We start from the raw sequence: 25,322 nt of genomic DNA, 5'->3' as shown, positions 1-25,322 counted from the left end.
AAAATGTATTTCTCCTTATTTTCAGCTATAAAATTGACACGTCTCTTGAAGTCTTTACTGGTGGCCAACTCTTTGATGATAAAGTGTGAGTCGTAACCGGTGAGATTGTGAAATATCACTGGAATGAACCTTTAATTGTAATAGTTGATGTTGCTGTTTTCGTGTGCAGCACCTCTAAGTTTTTCAGTCAGATGACAATGATCTCGTAATTTTTTCTCATTTTTTCCAAATGAACCACCACATATATGACAATCTTTAGCTGCTCTGAAGTCATTCTCAAACTTGGATTCTCATATAATTCTTGCAGTTTACTTGCAATGGTCTTTAGCTTTTAAATGAACCATTCTGCTGGTGTTTCAGCATTATCTTCTCTACGATAACTTGCATGGTGTAATTGACTATCGTCAAAACTGCATTTCACGTAATAGCCTATACTGTAGGCTTGATGCTTCTGAAGTGCACGAACATCTTTTTTCAGCAAACCTGCGATGTACTTAAAGTATTCTACAGACATTGCACTCTTCAATGTTGACTCTTTAAGTTCTGAAAACTAAGTACTGTTTTTCTGATGCTTTTTATACACAAATTTTTTTTTTTAAATTATCATTTAGTCATAGAAATAAGGGGGGCTTGATAATAGCACGTATATCTTAATTTATAAAAAAAAAATTTTTAAAAAGGTGGTGGAGGGCTCCAAACCTCACCCCCCTTTCTCTGCAGACCAACCATCGTTTTTGACTGCCCCATTATTTTTTTTCTTCCATATATTTATACTTTTTAAAAGGGGGTAAATTAAACATTGAGAAACCATGCTTTTTGGGATTTTTTTTTTAACTTCCTTTCACTCTCTCCTCTTTATCCAACTCTTCTCCTTCGGTTTTATCGAGGATCGAGAATGAATTAGAAGAAGACTTAAGGAGGTAAACATCAGAGTTTTCCTCCTTCTCATTATCATTATCATCATCATCTTTATCAAACAGACGATGTCTCACTTGATCCAAAGATGACAATGGACCGGGGGTGAAGTGAATAGGAGCCTTCTTAGGAGGCGAAAATATTGGTGGTGATGTTGGTGGTGGTTGTGACAGTCTCCTTAGGAAAGGGGTGTTTAAAAATTCCTCCTCGAAAATGATCTCCATATTATCATCAGAGAAGCTATCTTTTCCTTCCATTACTCTAGAAATTGTTCAACAATCATTCAAATAAAGAAACAATTTTACATAAGAAAAGGTTTTATAAATACAATGAAGTTTGAGTGGAGGTAGAGCGAGTTGTAGCCTCCACGACAGGTAAGGTTAGTGGTGGTTTAGATAGCTGCCTTAGAAAGGAAGAGTCAAGAATCTTCTTCTCCCAAAGGAAATTCTCCCAGTCCTCCATAACAGGGGGGGGGGAAGCAGTTGACTTCCCATGAACAAGATTTCTGTATCATCATCAGAAAAGTTTTCTTCATCTTTCATTACTCTAAAATCGTTAAATTTTCCATTAAAATTAAATAAATTAAAATTCAGAACATAAAAGTAGGGTATGCAAACGTGATTCACAACAGCAAGCGTAAAGAGTTAAAACTCACGAGAACAACTTCCTCTTGACGAGGCAGAGTGAGGAATGCTCCTTCCAACAATGACGCTCCTAACCAATTTCATCGGCCTTTTATTCACATCGAGAGGTGGTGGCAGACAACCAGAAAGAGAGGGAGACAACCAGAGAATGGGGGGAATCTTTTGGTGGGGAGAGGACTAAGTGGGGAGTGGAAAGGATATAAGGAGATTCAAATGAGGAGGAAAGCTCAGTTGACAGCAAGTCGGCTGAGCGGTTGGGCCTACCAGTCCAAGTCTTAAGTAGTGTGCATCACGTGCGAGACAATGACTGGAACCTCCATCTTTCTTACCATTACCCTATGTAGGTGGTAGGGATAATGATTGGAGGGAGAAAAAGTATATATTAGGAGCTTTCTAAAAACTGGCGAGCTCAGTTGACAACGAGCTAGTCAAGAGATTAGACCTACATGATCATGGACTGTATCGTTGACATTCAGGGCTTTAGAAGGTCCACAAATACTTTTATTCTGAAAGAGCTGGTTTCTTACCACTTAAGGCTGATGCTCAGTCAGAAATCTTTCACTTCAGCCCCCCCTGTAAAAGATTTGATAAAAAATCTTCTAAATGAAGAACGCTCTGTTAATGCTTGGCTTGAAAAATACTTTCATGGAATACCTTGGGACTCAGGAAGTACATTTTCCTCTAGAGTTACTTTCATTGTTCAGTATTTCTTGAAGGACGCCAATATCATTTACGTCAAGGGACTGAAAAAAAAGGTGGCTAAAAGAAGTACCGTTAGAGAAGTAAGTACTTCAAACAATAATTAACAATATTTCAATCAATAATAATCCTACTATGTTTTAGAGACATCTGCAATGCTGAAGACGTTGGTTTCCCAACTATCAGTAAAATAAATAAGGAGTATGAAGCATGCTTTGCTCATCAGTTATGCACAAACCCTGTTTGCACTGTAAAAAATGCCTCTGCTTTTAGGAAATGGCTACTCACCTCAAGAGATATAGTGAATAATGTACTTTACTCTGATGCTGATGATGATGATGATGATGATGATGATGATGATGATGATGATGATGATGATGATGGTAATAATAATAACTTATCTTGAATAAGAGCGTTTACAAATGCATGGATCTGATACCAGTCCCTCAATCATGATTATCACCTTAGGAACCGACACAGGAACAGCTTTTTTTTAATCTGAAAAGTAAATAAGTATTTTGACAACAAGTTTATTATTAAAATGGATCCATCGTTATAGCAAAAACTCACATTTTTTATTTGTTGAAAGAGTCTACGTTTTTTTTGATGCAGCATTATTCTCCTGTTCTGCTATACATCTTTTTGTTTTATTTGATACTTTTTATGGCATGGGTAATGCTTTAGCCTGTTTTTGATGCTGTATAATAAATTTTTATAAGATATAAATAAATTGTAGCATGTTTGAAATTTATTTTGAAAGAAAAAAATTACCTCATTATGAAATGACGGTAGTTTCAAGTTTATGGAGCAAGCTTTGTCCTAATTTGATTTTGCCTGGTGCTGCTCTAGTAGAAAACCCCGTTTTTGTTTCTGATAATACATACGAAAAATTATTATTAAAAAATTTTTGATGACCTTTTTGAAACTATTACAAAAAATAAATCATTTCCTCTTCAAAAACTAATGGTTGCTTAAGTTTCTTAAAACGTGGATCTCCAAAGTAATGTTCCATCACCAGAAATGGTTGAATTGTATTTGTAGTTGGTATATTGTACGTGGAAAGTGTTTTACTTTCAACAATATACTCATCCACAAGCTCATTAAGCATGAATAGCTGTCTTGAGACATCTTGATTGGACTTAACTGTCTCTGATGGCTTGGCCTGGTTTGACTGCTTGCTGTGCCACATCTGTTACCTGTTATTGAAAATTTTCTAATTGTTTTTAAAATTTAAAATCTTTCTTATATTCCTTTTTTATTAAATATTATGTTTATAAAAATTATTAAGAATAATAAACTGATCCAAAAAGGATACTAATGCTGACCATTATTACCAAGATAGAGTATCTTAGTATCGGTAGTATCACATTTGTAAAATATTGTAAGATCAATTGCATGTAACTGATTATTAGGTTATTCTTGATTTGCAACACAAACGAGAGATTTTTCATTATCTGCACTAACAGATTTTTGAATAAATGTATCGACAGATTTTTGAATAGTTGTATCGACAGATTTTTCATTAGCTGCACTGACAGATTTCTGAATAGCTATATCCACAAATTTTTCATTAGCTGCACTGACCAATTTTTGAATAGCTATATCCACAGATTTTTTATTAACTGCATTGGCAGATTTTTGAATAGCTATATCGACTGATGTTTGATTAGCTATGTGATCTATCCATCCTTTCTCTATGTAATTCGTATTTAAGTTTTTAACTTATGATGAAGTATCATTGTTTGTTAGACCTAAGACAACGAAGATATCATCATCATCTAATTCAGCATTATCAGACTGTATTTAGTCAGCTCTGCTTCCAATGCAGCTACTGCCTTCTTGGTTTCACTATGATTTATGTTTTCTAGTGAGATAACGATAATAAAAGATCATTTTCAATATATTTTGAAGCTGGGGGTATCGCAGCAGCACGATTTTCTTCCTCTGACATTGTGGTAGTAGATGATGACGAAGAGGCGGATGATGATGATGAAGATGTGTTAGCGAGATGTTCTATGTGACTCATAAGTGCTCTGGGTCTTCACGAACAACACTATCTTTACATTAATACGCACAATAACGATGAAAATACGTACTTCTATACAAGTATACAGTTGCGGGACGGATACTACGCAAAACACTATGACATTGGTGGTGAAAAAGCCATAAAGGCAAAGCGCATTAGCACATACGTGAATTGCGAGCAACAACAAAGGCGACCACTAAAATCGTACGAGGCTGTCACGTAATGCGCACAACAGGACACACGTTTGAGCTACTTCACCTTGATCAGAAGGTCCGATTACTTAACAAACCTGCCATAGACTGAGCTCTCCAGTGCATACTCCTCCCATTCTCCGATTTCCTTACTCCCAACATTGTTACGGTGGGACGAGCACACGGGCAGATGCAGCAGCCATGGATGCCACGAGCACACGGAGAAAACAAACAAGGTATTATTCTAGGATGATTTGTACACCTAACTATACTACATAATTTTCAAGCTGATACCGGATGTTTTCATGGTATATTTACAGAGTTAACAGAACAGAAAAAAGTCCACATTTTTTATAGTACTGTTACGAATGTTTTAGCCACCGTTTGCTTGAGAGTCATCCAAATAAGCCATAGACTTTATCATCTGATACTTCGAGGTGTGTCACGGGATAATTCTGGTTTACTTAATGAACAATTCTGGCTTAGTTATAGGTATACACTCACAATTTACCAGGTGTATACTCTGTACACATGAGAACGGCATGCATGCGCTATACTACTATACCTTTGTTGTATAGGAGTGCGTATACGCGTGCGTGTGCACGTGTATGTATGTCTATATATGTTCGTGTGCCTGTATAATGGATTGCACAAAGATATATACAAATGTAATGCACGCATATAAACGCATACATACGCAGACCTGTAAGCATTTATGTGTTAATTATATACATAAGTGTACATAAATTTTTTTTCATGATTTTACGTAAACTAGATAGATTAGGGGAATAGGTGCACTTCGAGCACATAAAGGAAATTTCTGATGGTGAATATTTTGTTACATATTTTTTTTAATTGCAAAAGAGTATTGACTATTTTCACTTAAGTTCGTACCTTCGTAGAACACATATTTTTATCTTGCTAAGAATATGTTATGCAATGTGCTAAAACTATGTATGACTTACTTATTATCATACTTTATATTTATCATTTAATTTTAACAGAGAATAGTTTCCTTAAATTGCGATTCGGATTACACTTTGTAAAAACAAAGATTAATGGAAGAGTTATGCATTATTTGTTTATTTTTACAACCCACAAATGTCTTTTGTGGTGTGAAAAAGAAAAGTAATATATTTTTTACAATTCTGTTGTAAAAGTATATTTGTTGTATTACAAAAAAATTAATAAGATGACTATATATATTATCATGACTTTATTTAGTATGTCAATATATTGACGTACTGACTGCTGCCAACAGTGTCAGCTCGTCAGCTGTATCAATCGCAGACTGCTACTACATATATCTGTTGCAACACACATGCACACATGTATATATATAAATTACCAGAAACCTTACACTCTTATACATGATCACTGCCTATACGCTACCAGGAAAATTCCGTTATGGGCACGGTATGATCAGGTGAAGGAGAATCACGCAAATATTGTGGCTACACTGTACCAATCAACAGATGGCGTAACAGAGGTTAAGCAGTACAGTACTGGGTGAACGGCGCATGTTGGACGTATTATTGCCAAGTTATTGACTTTACTGATTTTCACGTGAATTTCAGACTATCATCACTTTTATTTGAGGAAATATAACATGAAAAAGTAACCGAGCAGTTATTGGATTTAAAGACCATAGAATGGTACTTTGTTGATTCTCTCCGTACAGAGTCTGGAGAAGTAGATAAAGATAGCACGCTAGTGCAGCAACGCAAGTAATTACGTCGTGGTCGCGGTGGCGCAAAGGTAGAGTTGCAGTTCCATCGATCTTCGAGGTTAAGTTTCATTCGAGGTGGTTAGTACTTGGATGGGTGACCGTCTGGTGACCATTCAGGTCTCGCCATTTCGCCTGTGCTCTTGATTCTCGAGGGTCGATTAACTATTTCTCTTTCGCTTTGACATCGTGATCATAGGTGTGACTATAAGTTGGACCAGATGTTTATATGCATATAAATATCAGGTCATAACTCAGGTGTACTGATGGCTGAAAAACACTATTCTTGTATGAAAAAGCCATATGTGAGCCTTCAGGCGATGATGAACAATAAATGAAGTATATATAAGCGCGCTTTTTTTTTCACGGGGTTGGGACTGGAGGAACGTGCAATAGCACGAAACTCTGATGGAGGGGAGGTGGCCCCGTACCTGTCCAGTTTGTCTACTGTACAAGATTCTTTTATTAAAACAGTCTGTCCAAAGATCTAGACGTCTAAAATTACATACGTGAAGGCGCGTGCACACGGCTGTAAAATTCTCACTGTGCAAGTATACGTTGACTAGAGTAATAAGAGGCCCTTTTTGCATAGAGATGGACAATTGTATTGAGTAAGACATTTGATTGTTCAAATTAAATATAAAATCTAGTAAAAGACGTGGTTTCCTTTCTAATAATTATCGTGTGATGTAAAATGCGCTTCAGGAGTCTTAAGTTACATACACGTACGTGTGTGCCTGTTTAACACGCACTGTTTAAGATTGCCATGTAAGGCATTTGGTTATTCGTACAGAATAAAAAATCTGAATTCTTTTTTTTCAATAAATATATAAAATGAAAATACAACTCGTCATACATGCAGAGGGTCAAGGGACAGTAAGGCAGATGAGCCACCGTGTTTAGGACACCAACAGAGAAACTGTGTAGCTATTAGGCTTGTGCCATACCGACTTTGAGACGAGACGAGACGGTCTTGACAAAAAAATATCCAGACCGAGACTAAATGAGACGAGACTTGACAAAAGTCTCGCCTCGAAGTCTCGATAAAATTTTTAAGACCTACGATACTTTTGTGAGTCCAAAAGGTCTCGAAGAAAATTTTTGAGACCTTCGAGACTTTTTGGGAAGTCTCGGAGATCTCGAGAAAGGTTTTCGAGATTTTCGAATTCCTTCAATGATTATCAAAAAACTTGGACTGCGGTCATATACATGTAAACGTGGATTGCGAAAAAGTTAACGCGATACAATTCAACGGGTTTAAGCTTTTTTGGGTACGCATTACATGTATTTTTACACTTTATTTTGACTACAGTTACAGGCTGCGATCTGACGATGTGGTAATTGACGGGACATTTAATTATGCGAGAGGAAGTGAGATGTGCTCGGCAAATGCGGTAGGCCACGGGTTACATGGTGCATCAATGCTTCGTTGCGTCATGTGTAAAGCCTATGAGACATTTGGAAGCGAGAAAAAGGTGCGTGAAAGATGAAATCCTCTAACCTTTCTCTTACTCTCAGGATTTTATGTGAGCTATACGCTACTTAGTAACTCAATGACGCACCATGCAACACACGGACTTCTATCTCCGTCAAAATGCGACCTAAGACTGTAGTCACAAAAAATGTAAAAAAACATGTTATGCGTACCAAAAAAAGCTTAAATCCGTGTAACTATATCGTGTAAGCCTTTTTGCAGTCAACGTACACGTGTATGTGACTACAGTTCAAGTTTTCCGCTAATCACTGAATAAATTGGAAAATCGTGAAAATCTCCCTCAGGACCTTCGAGACTCCCCAAAAAGTCTCGAAGGACTTAAAAATTTTCTCCATAACGAGACCAAGACGTGGCGAGACTTAAAAAAAATTTCAAGACCAAGACTTTTGAGACCGAGACTCAAAAATTTCGAGACGAGACGAGAAAGTCCCGTTGCATATAATATCAGTATCGCTCATGCCTAGTAGCTATGTATATTACTCACATTACTTATACACATCGATTTATGTTACTCAAACTTATAAAGCTCACAAACATGAGATTCCGAACCAGTGATTAGTTAATTATTGAGTATTATATAAGTAAATTTTTTCTCTCCATATAGTATTACTTGTTATGAAGGGAATTACCACAAAGTATTTAACTAGTGTTACTAAGTGTTCTTTACTTATTGCAAATGTTTACAAACAGTACATTCATACAATATGCCGTAGTAAGTGGAGCAACGATTTAAAATCGTTATCAATAAATGTATTGGTTAGAAAGTTTTTTTTTTTTTTTTTTTTACTACATTGTTGGACGAGAACGATTAGTAGTGTTCTTATACGCGGACTTTTTAACAACATAGTGCCTCTCAAAATAGTTAAGAAAGCTGTCAAACGAAGAGTCGACGATAATGACCCACTGGCGAAAGATTTACTAAGATGTTACAGCAAGTTTTTTATTTTGACCCGTATAAATCGTTTTTTACTGTTTTATTATTATTTTTTTATTATTTTTTTTTTTTTTTTTCATAAAAGTACGTGTTACAGTACTTAGACGTACGCATGGCGATACATCTGAAGTTGTATTAATAATGCAATGCGTCAATACAACTGTGAGAGAAAAAGGTGAGTAGAGTATACGATGTATTTTATTTAAATGATGATTGATCGTAACTTTAGTTAATTTTTAGTGAACGAACAAAAACCGTCGACCAGCAGAGTCACCAAATCTGTACATGCAGACGTCAGAAATGATGGTAAGTAACAAAATAACTTACATCTTTCATCTAGTGATTATATTTTAAAATTAATTTTTTGCACATTGAACTTTTTAGATGAAAAAGATAGTAATGATTCTACTACCAGTAGTAGCAAAATCAATTGTGGTAGTAGTATTAGTAGCAACAGCAGCACTAACACCACAAGCAGCAGCGATACTGATACACTCCATGAAATAAAGTATTGTTATCACTTTTATTGATTTTTTTTAAACGTCATTACAGATTTTCATTTACAGTATGGAGAAAGTAGTTTGAGGTTGTTTAACATTATCGTAGCTTCAACTATAAAGGACGAAAGGTACAGGGACGCTTGTCAAAACCACCGCTAAATGTAAATGTATATACCTGACTAGAAAATTTTTTGAATGATTTGCATAGACAGGCCATAGGTTAAAGTGATTCAAACGACTTCTTTATTGTAACAATAAAATCAGAAATATTTAATTACAGACTTTCATGGTTGTCATTAAGACTAGTGCACGAGTTTCATGTCCAAAATTTGTGAAAAGCATTGTTTGGTGATATACAACGTTCAAATGACTTTAAAATTATCTTAACCTGTAGATAACTCGTGCAATCGTCAATGTTACTAGAGGGTGAGGCCGTGTAACATAAGGTGAAAAATAGTAAAGAAACAATTAACCTTAGTAAAAGACCCAATGCTTGATCACAATATTTATGTCATCTGCACATGCACAAAAGCAAAATGTTGTCATCTACTTATGCGAAAGAATCAAAAATGTATCTCGATTTAGGTGATTAACTTTTGGGGTAACAAGAGTACTTTCAGAAATTTGTTAAGGTGATTCAATTTTAGAAGGCAATCATTCTTTTATTTTCAATACTATAAAATTAAGCAGTTTGTTTATGCTGTCCAACCATTTCAGTACTTAATTTTTATAATTATTTTATTTTTCTGATCAATCAACCTAAAAATTGTGAAAAGTGGTCAAGTATTGGGTCCTTTCCAGGTAGCATACGTGACCTCTTTCCTTTAGGACACTTGACAACTAACAAAAGAGAAAATCACGTCAATCTTTTAGCTGTCGAAAATGTTTATCTAGATAGTGAAGAAGAAGAAGATAACACAAATATAATAATTAACAGTGATAAAATTACGTACAAATATAATTACGTATGGATACAAAATATATCTTGTCTAATACTTAAGCAGTTATCTGGACATGAACATGTAGGAAATATATGTGATCGCTGCTTTTGTTTACTATTTTTGGTCCAAAGAAAAGTTAAAAGCAGTAAAATTGATCGTAAAAATTTAAACAAAAGTAAGCTATATTACCTCACAGAAATAATAATAAGCACATACTAAAGTTTAAAAATTTTACACACAAGAACTGTGTTTATTTTGTTGTATACGTCGACTTTAAATTCCTATTTAAACCTGTTAGAATTATTCAAGACTATCAATGTCACAAAGCATTGAGTATTGGTCATTTCATAAAGTGTCCGTATGACAATAGGAAATCAGGATATAAAATCTATAGACAAAGTAAAGAAGATGGAGAGCCATCTACTTAGTGGCTTATTTAAGCTTTTTATTTTCTTGCTCTGAAACTAGAAGAATCATGTAAAAATTCACTGAAAACGATTGATTTGACTCTTCAAGAAAAAACTAAGTATGACAAAGCATCTTTGTGTCATATATGTGACCAATCCTTCAACTTAGATGATGTAAAACTATGATATCATTATTATTTTACTTGGAACTAAATTTAGTTTAGTATGTTAATAACTTTTTATCTAGTCAGACATGCTTTAAAAGGTGCTCGCAATGTAGTTAAAAAATTGAGAAGTGAAAAGTATGTTACGACTAGCAGCCCCCCGCCTCAGCTTCACCCGAGACTTACTAAATAAAACACCGTAGTGTGTTGACATGTAATGTGAAACGTTTTTAGTTAAAAATTTTACACATATTCACGACAGATCTCAGAACAAAAATTTTCTCATTAAAAACATATTTTTTCGGAGTCCATTTAGTTTTGTTGGTCAAATAATAAGGTGTAAAAATTCAAAAAAATAATTATGCTGAAAAGTACCGTGCGTTCTTTATGCCATAAAATAATCGGTGGCCATAAGAAGCCGTTAATTTACAGTTTCTCCTGTGTAATTCACGAAAACGGCTTTTTTTTAAAGCTGTTAAAATTTTAAACTCCCAAAAAATTTAGATTGAAAAAAATTTTTTTTTCTCATATCTCACAACTTTATAACCAGAGCAACAAAGTCCTGAACCTTAAACCCTACATTTTTATTACCACAAAAACACAAATACATTTTCTACTTATTCAAAAATCTGAAGTAGGATCTTTAAAGATTTCAGAGATTGCTGTGAGGGTACAATGAAAAGCTGATCTCTCACGTAATGGATTCTTTATTTGTCGATTTTGACGCTGCTGTTCCAATCTCGATAAATTTTCTGCGTCAGTTTCTTGACGCCTAAGTAAAATTGTATTTATTATATACATTTGAAGTTTTTCTTCCAATCCACCCTTTTGCGATTTTTGGCATGCTTAAAATTTTTGTGACCCCTAAAAGCTGTTTTCTATCAACTTTTTTAAGTTCTAATATATTTGTTGGCAAGGTAGTTTGACGTCCGATGGCCCTAAAAAAGACCGGTGAGCTTCTTAAGTTAACTATTTCTTGACTGCAGTTAAAAGCAATTGTGACCACCTAGATACCTCAGGGTGATCTTCTCTGGCCTGCTGTTGAAAACCCAGACTGATCGGGAGAAAAATTACAAAGTCCGAAGCTTTGGGGCTAGTTGTAGTGCTCTTTCCCAACGTCTCCCGGTATAACGTCGAAGACGTTGGTGTCTAAAGCAACTTTTTTATTTGCAGATTCAGTTGTTTTGGTAATCTTAGATGGGGAGATTGGTTAGTAATACTTGTCCTGTGGAGGCTGTCCCGTTGGCTCAAGTTTTTTTTCCTTCATAGCTGTTATACTTTTGCCCAGCGCAAATCTTGGAGAGGATCAGTGATTCCTGGTTGAATGCTTAGAGTCAAGAGAGTAATATAGGCTCGTCGGTCACCAGATTTTCCAGCCTTGCGAAGAACAACTCCGCAGGTGACTTCTGCTAGTGAATGGCTGACCTGGTTTCATAGTGCCCGTCTTTAGTTAATATAGTCTTTTAGTCAACGAATCACTTCCAGAAATGGTAGTAAAAATGTATTTGTTAGCAAGGTAGTTTACACTTAGGTGGCCCCTAAAAAGAACCGATGAAATTGATGGTTAAGTAGGTAACGTAAATACTTATAATGGCCCTAAAAAGCGCCAGTGGTGAGACTTCTAGGCTATTTTTTATGATTATTCCTGATGATGAAGAGCTGGCTACGGGTAGCTTGATTCTTACCCTGGGAGTCTCTATGTACGGAGACTGTGATGGAGGGAAGTACGCCGCTGACCAAAGAATATCTCGTCTTCGGGTCGTTCCCTGGATAACCAACCGCTCATCGTTAGACGGGAACGTGTAGGTAAGCACGTTGGGGACGCGACGACCAAGAAGGTAGCTCTTGTGGCTGCCCGTGCCCCTCAGAGCTGTTTTCTCTGGCTTACATTTGTAGCCAAACATTTTCTGACTGCACCAGGCGGGATGGTGAGACTGCCACACAACTCTTAAAGGGTTGGTGCAGATGGTGCTCTTGCTAGATATGTCTCCTGGTATTATGCCAGAGACGTCATCGCTTACAATGAATTTTTTTTTATAGCAATCGTCGAGATTCAGGGTGAATGGAAACCTAGTTCCCTTCCATCTTATAGAAGAGTGTCGTCCGTAACCGGGACATTCAGCTGCAAGACTATCATCATTCTCTATGCAACTCGTTGAACTGCCAAAGTATAACTGCATCACTATCAAGACGCTCCGGCGTATTATAACCACACTTATTTAATTATGTGGTAGGTAGCCTCGATTTTATGTCAACGCCACCTAGCGGATTTTACTGAGCTTAAGTGAAAAGCTGGCGTATTTTTGAAAAACTTTGAGCTCATTTATTGCTATTGTTATTAAATTTTTTAAGATAAAAACTATTCTAAAACCATCTAGGAAGTACTATGAATCAGTGTGCAAAATTTCAGCAAAATCGGTTCAGTAGTTTTCGTGGTTAGCGATTACAACGGTTTTAGCGACTTTGCTTTATATTTTAGTAAGATTTTGCGCATCCTACACTTTCCTACTCGAATTGGTTGAGCTTTACCTTTGATTCAACTGTTTTCTGGCTTCAATTCAATCCCTGATATAGCCCGCATAGAATAGCTAGAACTAAAAGAGCAATTATGCTGCTAATTCAGCAAAAAAGGAGCTAGCTGAAGGTTAGAGACATAATCAAACCATGGACGCTATCGCCCTTAAAAAAAGTCTTTATCTCAAACCACATAAAACTGAATGAAAAGTCTATTTAGAGCCTCACACTGGAAATTGTTTTAAAAAAATACTTTACAAAAAAAGTTTACAGGAATAAAATGACTAGATCGAGCACTGACTAACATAGATTTAATAAAATATTCTAAAATCTTTAAAATTACCCATTTTCGGGGAGTACTCATAAAAATCAATTAACTTGCTGATGGTCCATGGTTTTGTAAAACAAACAACTATAGTAAATTTTGATGATAATAATGGTTTTAAAACTTGTTAGGTGGCTTATCGAAAACGTAGTAATAAGATCACTTTGACAGTTTTAGTGATCTGCGGCCACTGACTGACTTAATACTGTATCTAAAAATTCATCAGCTGAAATATGATCGTAAGCGATATCAAAAAGTTAACTTCTACGACTGCAGTCATTTGTGCTCAAATTTCTTTTAAAACAGATGTATCTTCCTTACATGGAAAGAAACCACTCAGTTATACTTTGACAAACATAAAAGAAGCATTAACATTCAGCCTCTCAGATACTTCTTCTATTTTTTGAAAGCACAGTATTTTTCCACTGATTAAGATATCACCAAAACACAGCTACGTTTTTGACTCAGTAGAACTTTTGTCATTTAACTTAATACCAAATATTGATAAAAATTGTAATAAATTTTATGTTGGTAATCAAGTTGTTGTACTACCAACAGACAGTTGAGATCAAAGATATTAGGTCATTTTTTATTAAGGTATTATTGCACCCTCACAACGTAAATCCTGATATTAAGCCAAACGATAGTACACTTTAAAGTATAATCAAGTGCAGTGATATCATTGATTCTCGACCTAAAGACTCTATAGGCCATCAATTACATTTTACTCAGCAAGTTCTAAACAATAACATTAATCATACATCAGACTTACCTGTAGCTATTGTAAGGATAAATGATTTAGGAGTTGAATGTAACATCATGAGAAAAATTCGCATAAATAGTTACAAATTACACACAACTTATGAATTCTTTCCAACTGTACCACCTAGATATAAGACTATTGAAGTTGGTTCACAAATGATTTATTACCGATCATGCATATCATTGACCATATATATTTACGCATTGTAAATATTTTTGTGGAGAAGTCACAACCATAAGATTTGACATACAAGCCTCTCCATAAGGGGAATTGTTTTTAATCAAACAAATTATGTAGGCAGCCTAATATACGCTACAGCACTCAGTCAACAACGAGCTTTCGGAGTGTTGAGACATCAGAGAAGAAGTCCATCAAATCATAGAGACATCCTTATCAAAACTTTTAGTTCATAAAAAATCTCGGTCTAAAGATAAACAGACGATAAGAATATTGAATACTTTTTTGTTGTGTACAAAATGGACGAGATTTTCAGTATTCAATCTCTTGTTGCATTCGACCAATCTATTGCGCACCAAGAGATTCATGCTCATCAGCCGTATCATCAACATATGGCAACAGCGATGTAATTTGCATTTCAATTTAATGTGTCTTTTACCCTGCAGAAGTTCTTTACATGTTTACGAAAAATTGGTCAAAGCAAATATTGGCCATTACTATAGAGGTAAACAAGTGAAAAAATGTTGGACTCACAACCCTTATGAAAAATTCGCTTTCACTTTGTTCTGATCAAAGAAAGTCTGTGATAAATACAGGTTGGCTTGGCGTTGGAAAAGAAGATGATAGTCTCACAAATTATAACGGGTACATTGAAATCATACTTTCATTAAATATGATTTTAGGTTTTGCTGAAGACTATCGTAAGATAGTTGTTGATGCAAATCATGAGCTTCTACTTACAAGATTCAGAAACAATATGAATGCTATGTTGCAAACTTTACTTAATAACAATACTGCTGATCCCACGGTCGTACCAACTTGGAAAGACTTAAAAGTAGTAATATTGAAGCTTAAGTATCTTATACACTATGTGGAAACGTCAGATTTCCATAAAATACGTTCATTAAATTATTTCCAGAAAGATAAGTTTGTATCCATGAGTTTTTGAACTTGAGAATGCTATTCCACATAGCATTGTCCGTTTCTGAAACGTTTTAGAAACGTAAAATCTGTAACATTGAAACGTTTCATCAAAGTTGTTAAAATGTTTTCGAAACGCTTCTGAATCCTTCTTTTGTCCACAAAAATGGGAATCTGTAAAACGTCTCAGAAACGTTTCTAAAACACTTCGATGATATTAATTGGTTCGGGCTTCGTTCACCGTTACCATCTTATGAACGTTTCTGAAACGTTTCAATGGTTTATATCGATTTAGGTTTCGGTCGTCACTTACATTGCAGAAACGATTCGGAAACGTTTCGTTTAAATAATAGATTACATTTCCACAAGGTATGTAATTTTTATATTAAACTTTTCCTGATGTAAATGTTTTGAATATTTTTATTTTCAATTTGTAATAATACAGATTATATTCGTAGTCAACATACAAGTTACTTGATGTTATCATACATAAGTCTTATTAAATACATTGATCCTAATTTTAATTATTGTTATTTTTACAAAAGCTCTTCCAGGGATGTGTCCTCTCTAGTATCATCAGCATTGACGTATTGCAACTCCATACCTATGCATCTTCTAAAAAAATGGAGACAAATCACATAAAATAAATTACAAGCAGGGTGCTTGTAAAATAGTTTAATTAAAATTCAATGTATGATATTCCTTTTGATATAATTTTTATCAGTAAAAAGCATTTAACTAGAAAAAAAAAATTTTACCTTTGAATTTAAATAAATTTTTTACGTACATAAATTGAAAATACAATAGAATTTACTGCACACATTGCTTTAAGCTCTGAACACTATCACTCTCTACGATTCCTTCAACCGTTGAGAGATCAATTCTCCAGTAATAGTGGCTGTTTTTTTTTTTTTTTTTTTTTTCATATATTTTACTAACCGAAAGTAATTTTTTTTTTTAAATAAGTAATATACGAGAAACATAGTACTCGAGAGATCACCTGTTATCAGTTGATTGACATTTTTTAAATTTTCAAAAGCATGCTTCTCTCCTCTGCCTTTGAAGTTGAACGTAACAGCCAAGTGGTCAGTTATAATTGTTTGGAGCATACGATACACAGAAGTTTGAGGATTTTAATCCCCTTGCCTTTTTAGTAATAATTTCTGCAAAAAAGATAACATCTTATTTCTTGTTACTTCATAAAGTAGGAGTTAGGTTTAATTTTTTACAAAATTTCTTTCATTAAAAAAATATTGTTAAATAAAATTAGAGAGAATTAAAATTTTTTTGCTTCCCCATATTACCCTCCTTCAATTTCTGATACTTACAACATTTCTTTTGAGATTGCAATTATTTATCAGAGTGGTGTTAAAATCATTCAAAGGCGCATAAGCTTCGAAGGGTAATGTAGTACTGGCTCGTGTTACGGCTTCCTCTGACGCTACACTATTTCCAACATTTTCGTTCCCTTGTTTTTTTAATAATTCCAGCTGGTCACGAGTATTTTTTCAGAGACCCCTGAAATTTATAACCGTTTAACACAAAATATGTATATGATGTATATAAACAGTTACTAACGATGTTTTTTTTAAATTAATCAATTCCTAATGCAGAGGCACTTTTTTCTAACTTGTACCTGCCACATAAAGACACCGTTTGTGCTCGTTGAGATAGAGGAGATCGTCTTTAGTCAAAAGCTTAGAGGCTGGATTGGGCCGTTATATTTACTGATCATTGCCTAAAACCAAATCATATCTATAAAAAATTAAGATTTTATACTCAAATAACAGTAATTTTTTGTAAAACTATTTTTATTGCTTATCACGTATAAATATTTGCAAAGGTTTCAAAACTACTCGTATTCAATAAAGTAAAAATAGATTTATTAAAAACAATGATATTCATTTTATCTAAAAATATACAATATCTATTAATTGTTTGTTATTCACCTCGAGACGCCAATTGGAGTAGTGACTTATCCTTTAGAGAATTTTTTACGGTAATCATAGCTTTTATTAAATTAACCATTAATTTGCCTGCCAACAGTAAACTACATTCTTTAAATAAGTACAATGTATAAATGAAAATGTAAACGTGCTACTAATTAAGGTATCATCATAAGTCTTTGAAATTTAATTTTTTTTCTTACCATCAGTTGTATCTCCACTATTTTCAAAGTGCTCCTCACTGCTAGACTGTGTGACTGCTACATCTATATATAAATATCAACATTAAACATAAATCTACGTACTTTTTTAAGGACGTTCGGTAGAGATAGCGGGGGGGAAACATGTGCAGGGCAAGGGAAAGCCAGCGATGAGTGAAGATTTGACAACGCTGTACGGGTCTTCAATGTGTGAGTGTTCATGTACACGCACCAGGTGTCTGCTCGTCTCCTGCGTCGGTTACAACAGTGTTATACGTGTATGTTCAATATTTTTGTGATAAAGCAGTAAGTACTTGACTTTGATTCGTTATAAATCAGTAATGAAAACGAATAAATAAGTAATTGAAAAGACTTGTGATCATTGTATTTATATTCGTAGATTTCATTCGTAAAACTACCCAAAACCAGATAGTATAACCTCCAAACTACGACAAATCAGAAAGAAGCAGAAAGAACAGAAAGAATCATTATTTACATTATCATGACATTATATGAAGAGTACACATGGATTCGTAAGCTCCGTTATAGTGTGCACAAAAAGTCACCAATCATAAGAGCTCAAACAGTATAAAGTCTGTCATATCAGTGACTTGAAATCTAAACCTATTAAGTCACAGTAGTTTCCAATTTCCAATCACAAGTATTTTTAAAGCATTCTCAAGATTTTTCTGTAAAAAATTTTTTGTTTCTGAATACTTATTTTTTCTAAATTCCAGGTTAGTCAGTGATGACAAAGTTAAAGGTATAGAATCTTATATTTATACTTTTATGGTAGTTTTCACCACGTAAAAGGTGCTTTGAAAAAAAATAGTCATGCATCTATATTGTTAACATTGAGTGGAAGAATAGCCAATTCTTTGAGCACATAATCACTATTCAGTATTTTAAAACCTGGCATGTCCACAAGATACTTAATTTTTTCACTATTATAAAATTTACTTCAATTTTTTTATCTTTTCCTTACCCTTATTCTTAGGACAAGATCCTTTGTTGATTTCGTCCTTTTCATCTTCAGAGCTGGAAGATGCAACAATATTCACTCGCCTCAAGCGTTTACTGACAGGTTTTGTCTCGTTATCGTCATTCTCGTCGCTACCAACAAATTTTTTCTTATGGCGTCTGCTTCTGGAGTTTTTGTTTTGCACCTCAGCATACTTTTCATCAAGCCTAGACGTATCTTCTGCTATTGCAGCCTTTTCGGCTGCTTTTTTATAGTTATCTATTTAATATAAATATAATTTACCATCGCTGAGTAAAAACATACCATTAAAGAAATTCTATTGCTAAACCAATTTTTATTCAAAATATCTATTTTTTTTTCCTGATTCAAATTTCATTGCGTCACTTTAACGAATACAAAAACAAAAAATGGGACAAAAAGTACTTTTCATATTATTGGACGTAGGGATTTATTTTAAGAAACACATGTAGTGACTAAAATTTGTTTTAAATAATTTAAAATAAATAAAAATTTTTTTCCATACTCATTATAAACGGGCAAAAAAACATGAATAAAGCATTCTACAATGAGAGAAAGCGAATAAAAAATACACAGAGAAAGAAAAATTATGTACACAATATACATACCTCTATGTATCACATATTCATGCATGATCGTCTCGTTTACTATTGCTCTCTCCCTCTCTTTCTCTCTCTCTCTCTCTCTCTCTCTCTCTCTCTCTCTCTCTCTCTGGTGAGTGTCTACCAGACGTTTTTAACTGTGCTCCGCTTTTCCTGGCCCGATACTTTTGCTGATACCTCCTGTGGGAGCTATCGTTATCAGGTGAGCCTCTTCCGGAAGCCAGGTTGGCTTGCACTGTACCTAAATCGTGCCTTTTGCCTTCTGGGGCCAGGTATCTTCGTTTTGAAAAGGAGCTGTGGCTTCCTAACCTCAACACACCTGCTGGACTTGGTGTCTTGGTGCGGCCGGCACTGATTCGTTGACTTCGACGTCGGGCGAGCTGTGTCAATCATGCGGCTTGGTGGCTGTTATCGACCTCGACGTGTGGCTGCCTTAACATTGTTGCTGGGAAACTAGTGCATGGGTGATTAGATTGAGTTCTCACTGCTTCTTGAGATTGGTAAGCTGCACTGTGCTTTGTTGGCTGGCTGTGTGCCCTGGGACTCTTCGTGAAGCCCTGATCACCCTGATCACCTGTGATCGTCTGAGACTGGAGATAACTTTTCTCCTGGGTCGACTCCTGGGGCTGATCGAGTTGGGCTGGGCCAAGTCCTACCTTGCCGATTTCTTGAGGTTGGATGACTATAGTTACTGACTGCTAAATTTAGTTTCAGTATCTCCATCTGTAGATGGTAATGGAGTCTTAGGGCCATTCCTGCTTACCCGATCGTCTCAGCTAAATGGTCACACATCACTGTCTTACAACGGGCTGTATTTAGGACATCATTTCTTTCTTTTATGCAAATTACTCCCGGAGAAGAGTTATTCGTCTCGTAATTGCCTGTCTGTGTAGGTTGAATTCTGTTCATAGCTTTTTTGCGTCCGGTGAATATCCATAATTTTGTTGTATATATTAAGTGTGTTTGATTTATATATTGCTTGTTTACACTGTCTACAATACACAGTTGCCGTCATCTACAGATATTATATCATAGTTAGATTCATTTGATTATTGAACGCGTCTGTAATTGTATTATGTTAATGTACTTTTATTGTCTATTTTAGAGTTTTACCCGATTGCTGTCTGTAGTAATCAGTGCGACGTAATACATTTTGTCTCTGTGCTATTAAATTCAATAAGCAATACACAGATTACCTGTAGCAAGTGTACAAAGCCTATAACCCATATACGCAAGACTTGCTCTACCTGCCAGAAGTCGTTCGATAACCAGTGAGTATTGCGACGACAGTCGCAATCGCAGTTGGAATCACGTGCGCGCTTGTTTGACAGCGTTCGTGGAGTTGACCTGGTTTGCGGTGGGCATTCGTTGGGGGTCTCCGAGTTGCAGGTGGATTCAGTGAATATTATGGCTAGCGGAAATGGGGGTGAATCAACTGAGCCCGTTGCATCCGACGCTCGTCTGCCGATGGACATTGAGATTGGACCTGATGGGTTGCCTGTGGGGTGGGATACGCAGTCACCGGATGAAAATATGGCTATGCTCTTTAGAGCCATTACGAGATCGAGTGCAGAGACTAGTTTGCGATTACACCGCATTGAGACTCAGGTTAGCACTAATACGGACGAGCTAGGCTGTTTGCGTGACGAGAATATCCAGCTCAGGGCCACACTTCAGCGCGTGGTAAAGGTGCAGAGGGATCCCACGACTTCCTGCCCGCTTAAGATCACGGGTGTGCTGACACATTATAAAATAAATCAGCTCAAATTTGTGCAAAAAATCTTGCTTCTATTACAGCTGCAGGGATTCCTTTCAGACGCGCTAGAGGTGTGCCCATTATCTAACAAAACTAGAGCAACTCCGCCAGAAGGAGGTGGGGTGCGTGACGGTGTTGGTACCACAAGCTCTTATCAAATTACACTAAAGTGGGGTCCAACTCGCTATTATATTTTAAAGGCTTTTAAAAATTTTGGCAAATTAGGCTTTTCACAATGATATAATGATTATACTGGTTCTGAAGTCATTAAACTTTACGAGCTTCTCCCGCGCTCAACGCACGCCCTCCTAATGAAGGCCAAGTCCAAGGCTAAAAGCCTTAATTATAAGTTTTTTTAGGCCAAAGGCTGTGAGGTCTATGTGCAGCATGACGAAAAATTGGTCCCACAGTATCAGCACTGAGGCAGACTTAGAATCCTTGCACTGACTATCGTGTTCTTTGCATCACACGTGTGTTCATGACCACCGACCTCTACGCGTGGCTCACTCTAATGTAAATTCCATACGTGAGCACTTGCATGACATTTAGTACCTTCTCCATTATTACGATATAGACGTGCTAGCAATGTCTGAGACATGGCTGACCATCGCTCAATGCACCTCATTGTTTAACATACCTCATTATAGACTTATCCGTAACGATAAGGGTTTGAGGACGGCAAGGGGACGTCGTGAGTATGTACAGAGTGGTAGAGTTGCGTGCTACGTTTGTGAGAGTGTTGCTTGTCGTATTGTCGCGTCCCCACAGATTTCAAGAATAAATGAGACTGAGTATTTGATGTTGGATCTTACGGTGCGGGACGGTTGCCGTCTTCTTTTCACCTTGGTCTACCGGCCCCCGAAGGGTGATGTGCTTACGGACTTATTCACTGCCCTACAGGGTGCTGTTACTCATTTTTTAATCATTATTGTCACCGGTGACTTAAACTCAGACCTGTTACGACGGGATTATTACTCGTCTCATCTACGTTACTTAATTGCGGAGAATTCGTTATATCTCGTTCCATTTGAGGCAACTTATATTTTTAATTTTGATAAATTCAATACTCTCCGTTCTCCACCATAGTACGGGTGTGCTCTTTGCTGACGATTTGCGAATTTACTTCCAGTGCAAACCCTCAGATCTCCCTCGGCCGATTGGTGTGTTTAATGAAAAAATCGCGCGTATTGTGTCTTGGTCGCCGGTTCACGGTCTGGCACTGCACCATGGTAAGATTTTGGCGACTCTCATCGGCACATGCCAGCAGCTGATGCACTTGGATGAGACACTTTTGCCCCTTGCATTGGTCAATGGAGGTGTAATCCCGCTGCGTGGCAGGGTTAAGGAACTTGGCGTGTTGATCTCAAACGACTTATCTTGAAATGCTCATGTCTCTGCTATCTGCGATCGATTTCATGGTATTTTGTACAGGTTGTGGTATAAGGGTCGATTTCTGTCTGTCCATATTCAATCGATGCTGGCGTCGTCTCTTATTAGGCCACACTTCAACTATGCGTGTTTGGCGTACTTGGGTCTTTCTGGTTATCTTTCCATCAAGTTGGATCGCTTGTGGAATACGGTGTTAAGATATGTTTTTAACCTTCGTCGTGATGCAGCCATGTCGCCTTATAACGCACGGTTGGATTGGTTGCTTCCGAGTAAAAAGCGGGACTATTTTCTAGGAGTAGTGACGTACAAAATTTTATCTACGCGAACACCTCAATACCTGTACAACCTATTTCCGAAGATTTGTGATGAGCTCCACCGGTCGGCACGTCAATTGCAGACTAGCCTAATTATACCACGCGCAGCCCTTTCGTCATATGCTTCTTCATTTTCCCAAGTGTCTATGAGATTCTGGGAAACCATTCCAACTCCTATACGCTTAAAAGATAACGTTGCATCATTTAAAATGGCCTTGCACAGGTACCTGCTTTCGTCACGTCCAGATAACTAGGGACTTTACCTTGCTCATACTTAGGTATTAAGAACGAATGTATCGAGTAAATTGTAGGTTAATTCAAATTTGTGTAAATTGGTGACTTGTTTACTTTGGTGATCTGTGATTGCTCTTGTTTAGGCGGGTTAAGCTTGTACGATAAGCTATGTACTATGCAATTTCATGCTTTTTGATTGTACTTATGCTTTATAACATTTAAGATTAATTGATAAAATTGTTTTATATACATTCATTGTTGCAAATACAAATTTAGTTTCTTAAGGAGTTTTATAACGTAAAACCTTCTTTTTTGTAAAGCTTGTACGCTTTTGCCATTCAGATATTTTATCCTTGGCATGAATAAAATGTGTTTCAATTCAATTCCATTTTCTCTCTCTCTCTCTCTCTTTCTCTCTTGTTGGAGTAACGAAACTGAAACCACGGCTACATGGCAGCAGAAATAGCCTGTGGAACATTAACAGAATTCATTTAGGCCCATGAGAGCTACAGAGAGGTCCATTTCGCTATCCCCTCTCTCGCTCGCTCTCGTGAGCTTAAGTGAATTCCGTTGACGTTTCGCAAGATTTTTCCGCTGCCACGTAACCACGGCCTAAGATGCTCAAACAGTTGTTCAACTGCTTAACTGATTCTCCTATATCATGTATATATTCCATGCATACACATCCCTATCTCAAGTTATGACGTCAATCATGACGTCATTTGTGACATCGCAAAATACAACATTTTATGAGGTCATAAATGACATCACATATATATAAATATGACGTCATTTACGACGTCGCTAAAGATTGGCGCTTGTGTTATCATTCAATAATTTATTAATTAACAAAGTAGTCAGTAAGTGCCCCGGGTTATGAGGTGATTGGCGCTTGGGTTATTATTTATTAATTAATAGAAGGGACAGTAAGCGCCCCGGGTCATCTGGTGATTAGCGCTTGTGGTATTATTCAATAATTTATTAATTAATAAAGCGGGCAGTAAGTAACCCATGTTATGTGGTAATTAGCACTTGGGTTATTATTTATTAATCTGTTAATTAATAGTGGCCAGTAAGCGCCCCAGGTCACCTTTTCTCGTCAAAAAATACAAAAGAAAACTACAATTTTTAAAAAACTACGTAGTTTTACAACTATATGGAGATTGAAGGCTAAAAACCATATAAAAAACATATTAAAATCTTACCGTCAACCATAGACAACCCACATGAAATTATGCGGGTTTTTTATTGGTTTTCTGACATGGTTTTTTTTAACAGAGTATCAAGACATGGATAATTAAAAGTAATCTTCCGTGTGGACCATATTAAAAAACGATATTTCAGTCAGCTTTAAGATTTATATCCATTCCCACCTCTACGTTACTAACCAACCGTGTATCCAGACATGTATACACCGTTTAGTTAATCAGCTGATTCGAGAAAGTTCTAAAGCATTTTGTTGCAGTTTTGAGGGTTTCAGGCCTTTACCACGTGTATTAATCAAGGGACTTTCATCTGCTGCAATGTAAAAAAATGTCAAATCAACATAAGTAAATATTCAGTAACATGAGCAGAACTCTCAATTTTCTTAATAGCGCAAACTTATACACAATGTAAATTATACATATTATTTATATAGGCTAATTGAAAATTTGTTTACGTATGCAACTGATGCTACGTTAAATTGACATTAATGTATCGCAAAAAATTTACACAAACATCATATGGATTGGTGCTTAACTTAACTATTCGCATTAAAAACATACGCTTAAAATCTACGTACAGAACGTACATGTCTATTTCCTCGTGAAAAACACTTGCAGATACTTATAAAAAAAACGTTTGTCAAATTTAATGTATAAAGAACCGTTCATCGTAAATAATTATTTGAGATTCTTAAATGAAAAGTACCTGTAAATATCCACGTTAACAATGTATGTAGATTTCCAAAAAAATGAATTTAGGTAAGGATTTTAACAATCCACACGTATTAAACGTGGTTAACTTATGTAAAGTCTGGCATCAAATATCCATATGGAATTCCAAGTAGAAAATTTATGTAGGTGGCCTAGTCAAATATCCATGTAGATTTCCACGTGGGAAATTCGCGCAATAATAAACGAATGAGAATCACTGACTTTTCTTACAAAAATTCGTCAAAATTACTACGTGGACAATCCACGTAAATTTCTCTGAGGATAATTTACATTTAACTCTATGTAAAAAATTCACATAGATTTTTATGTAGAATCCATATAGATCTATAAAGAATCCACATCGAATCCACATGGAAGTCCACGTGGAATTCTACATGGATTCTCGAGATGGGGTACCAACGTACCTACCAAAATATTCTTTACTAAAACTACCCAACCTCCTATCTACCTAGGTGCAACTTATATACTGCATCTAATCACATAAAGCTAAAGTTAAATGGTGGTCAAGTAGACTGCTGCGCACAATTTAGCCGATTCAAATTCCAGCAAGAATGGTTTTTTCTAATTTTTTTTTATAATTCAAAAATTATTACAAACAGGGT

This window comes from Copidosoma floridanum, unplaced genomic scaffold, assembly GCF_036245765.1.
Source record: "Copidosoma floridanum isolate Cflo_tuat_1 unplaced genomic scaffold, Cflo_Japanese_pri ptg000027l, whole genome shotgun sequence".
In the NCBI taxonomy this organism is placed as follows: Eukaryota; Metazoa; Arthropoda; class Insecta; order Hymenoptera; family Encyrtidae; genus Copidosoma; species Copidosoma floridanum.
This window is presented reverse-complemented; position numbering follows the sequence as displayed.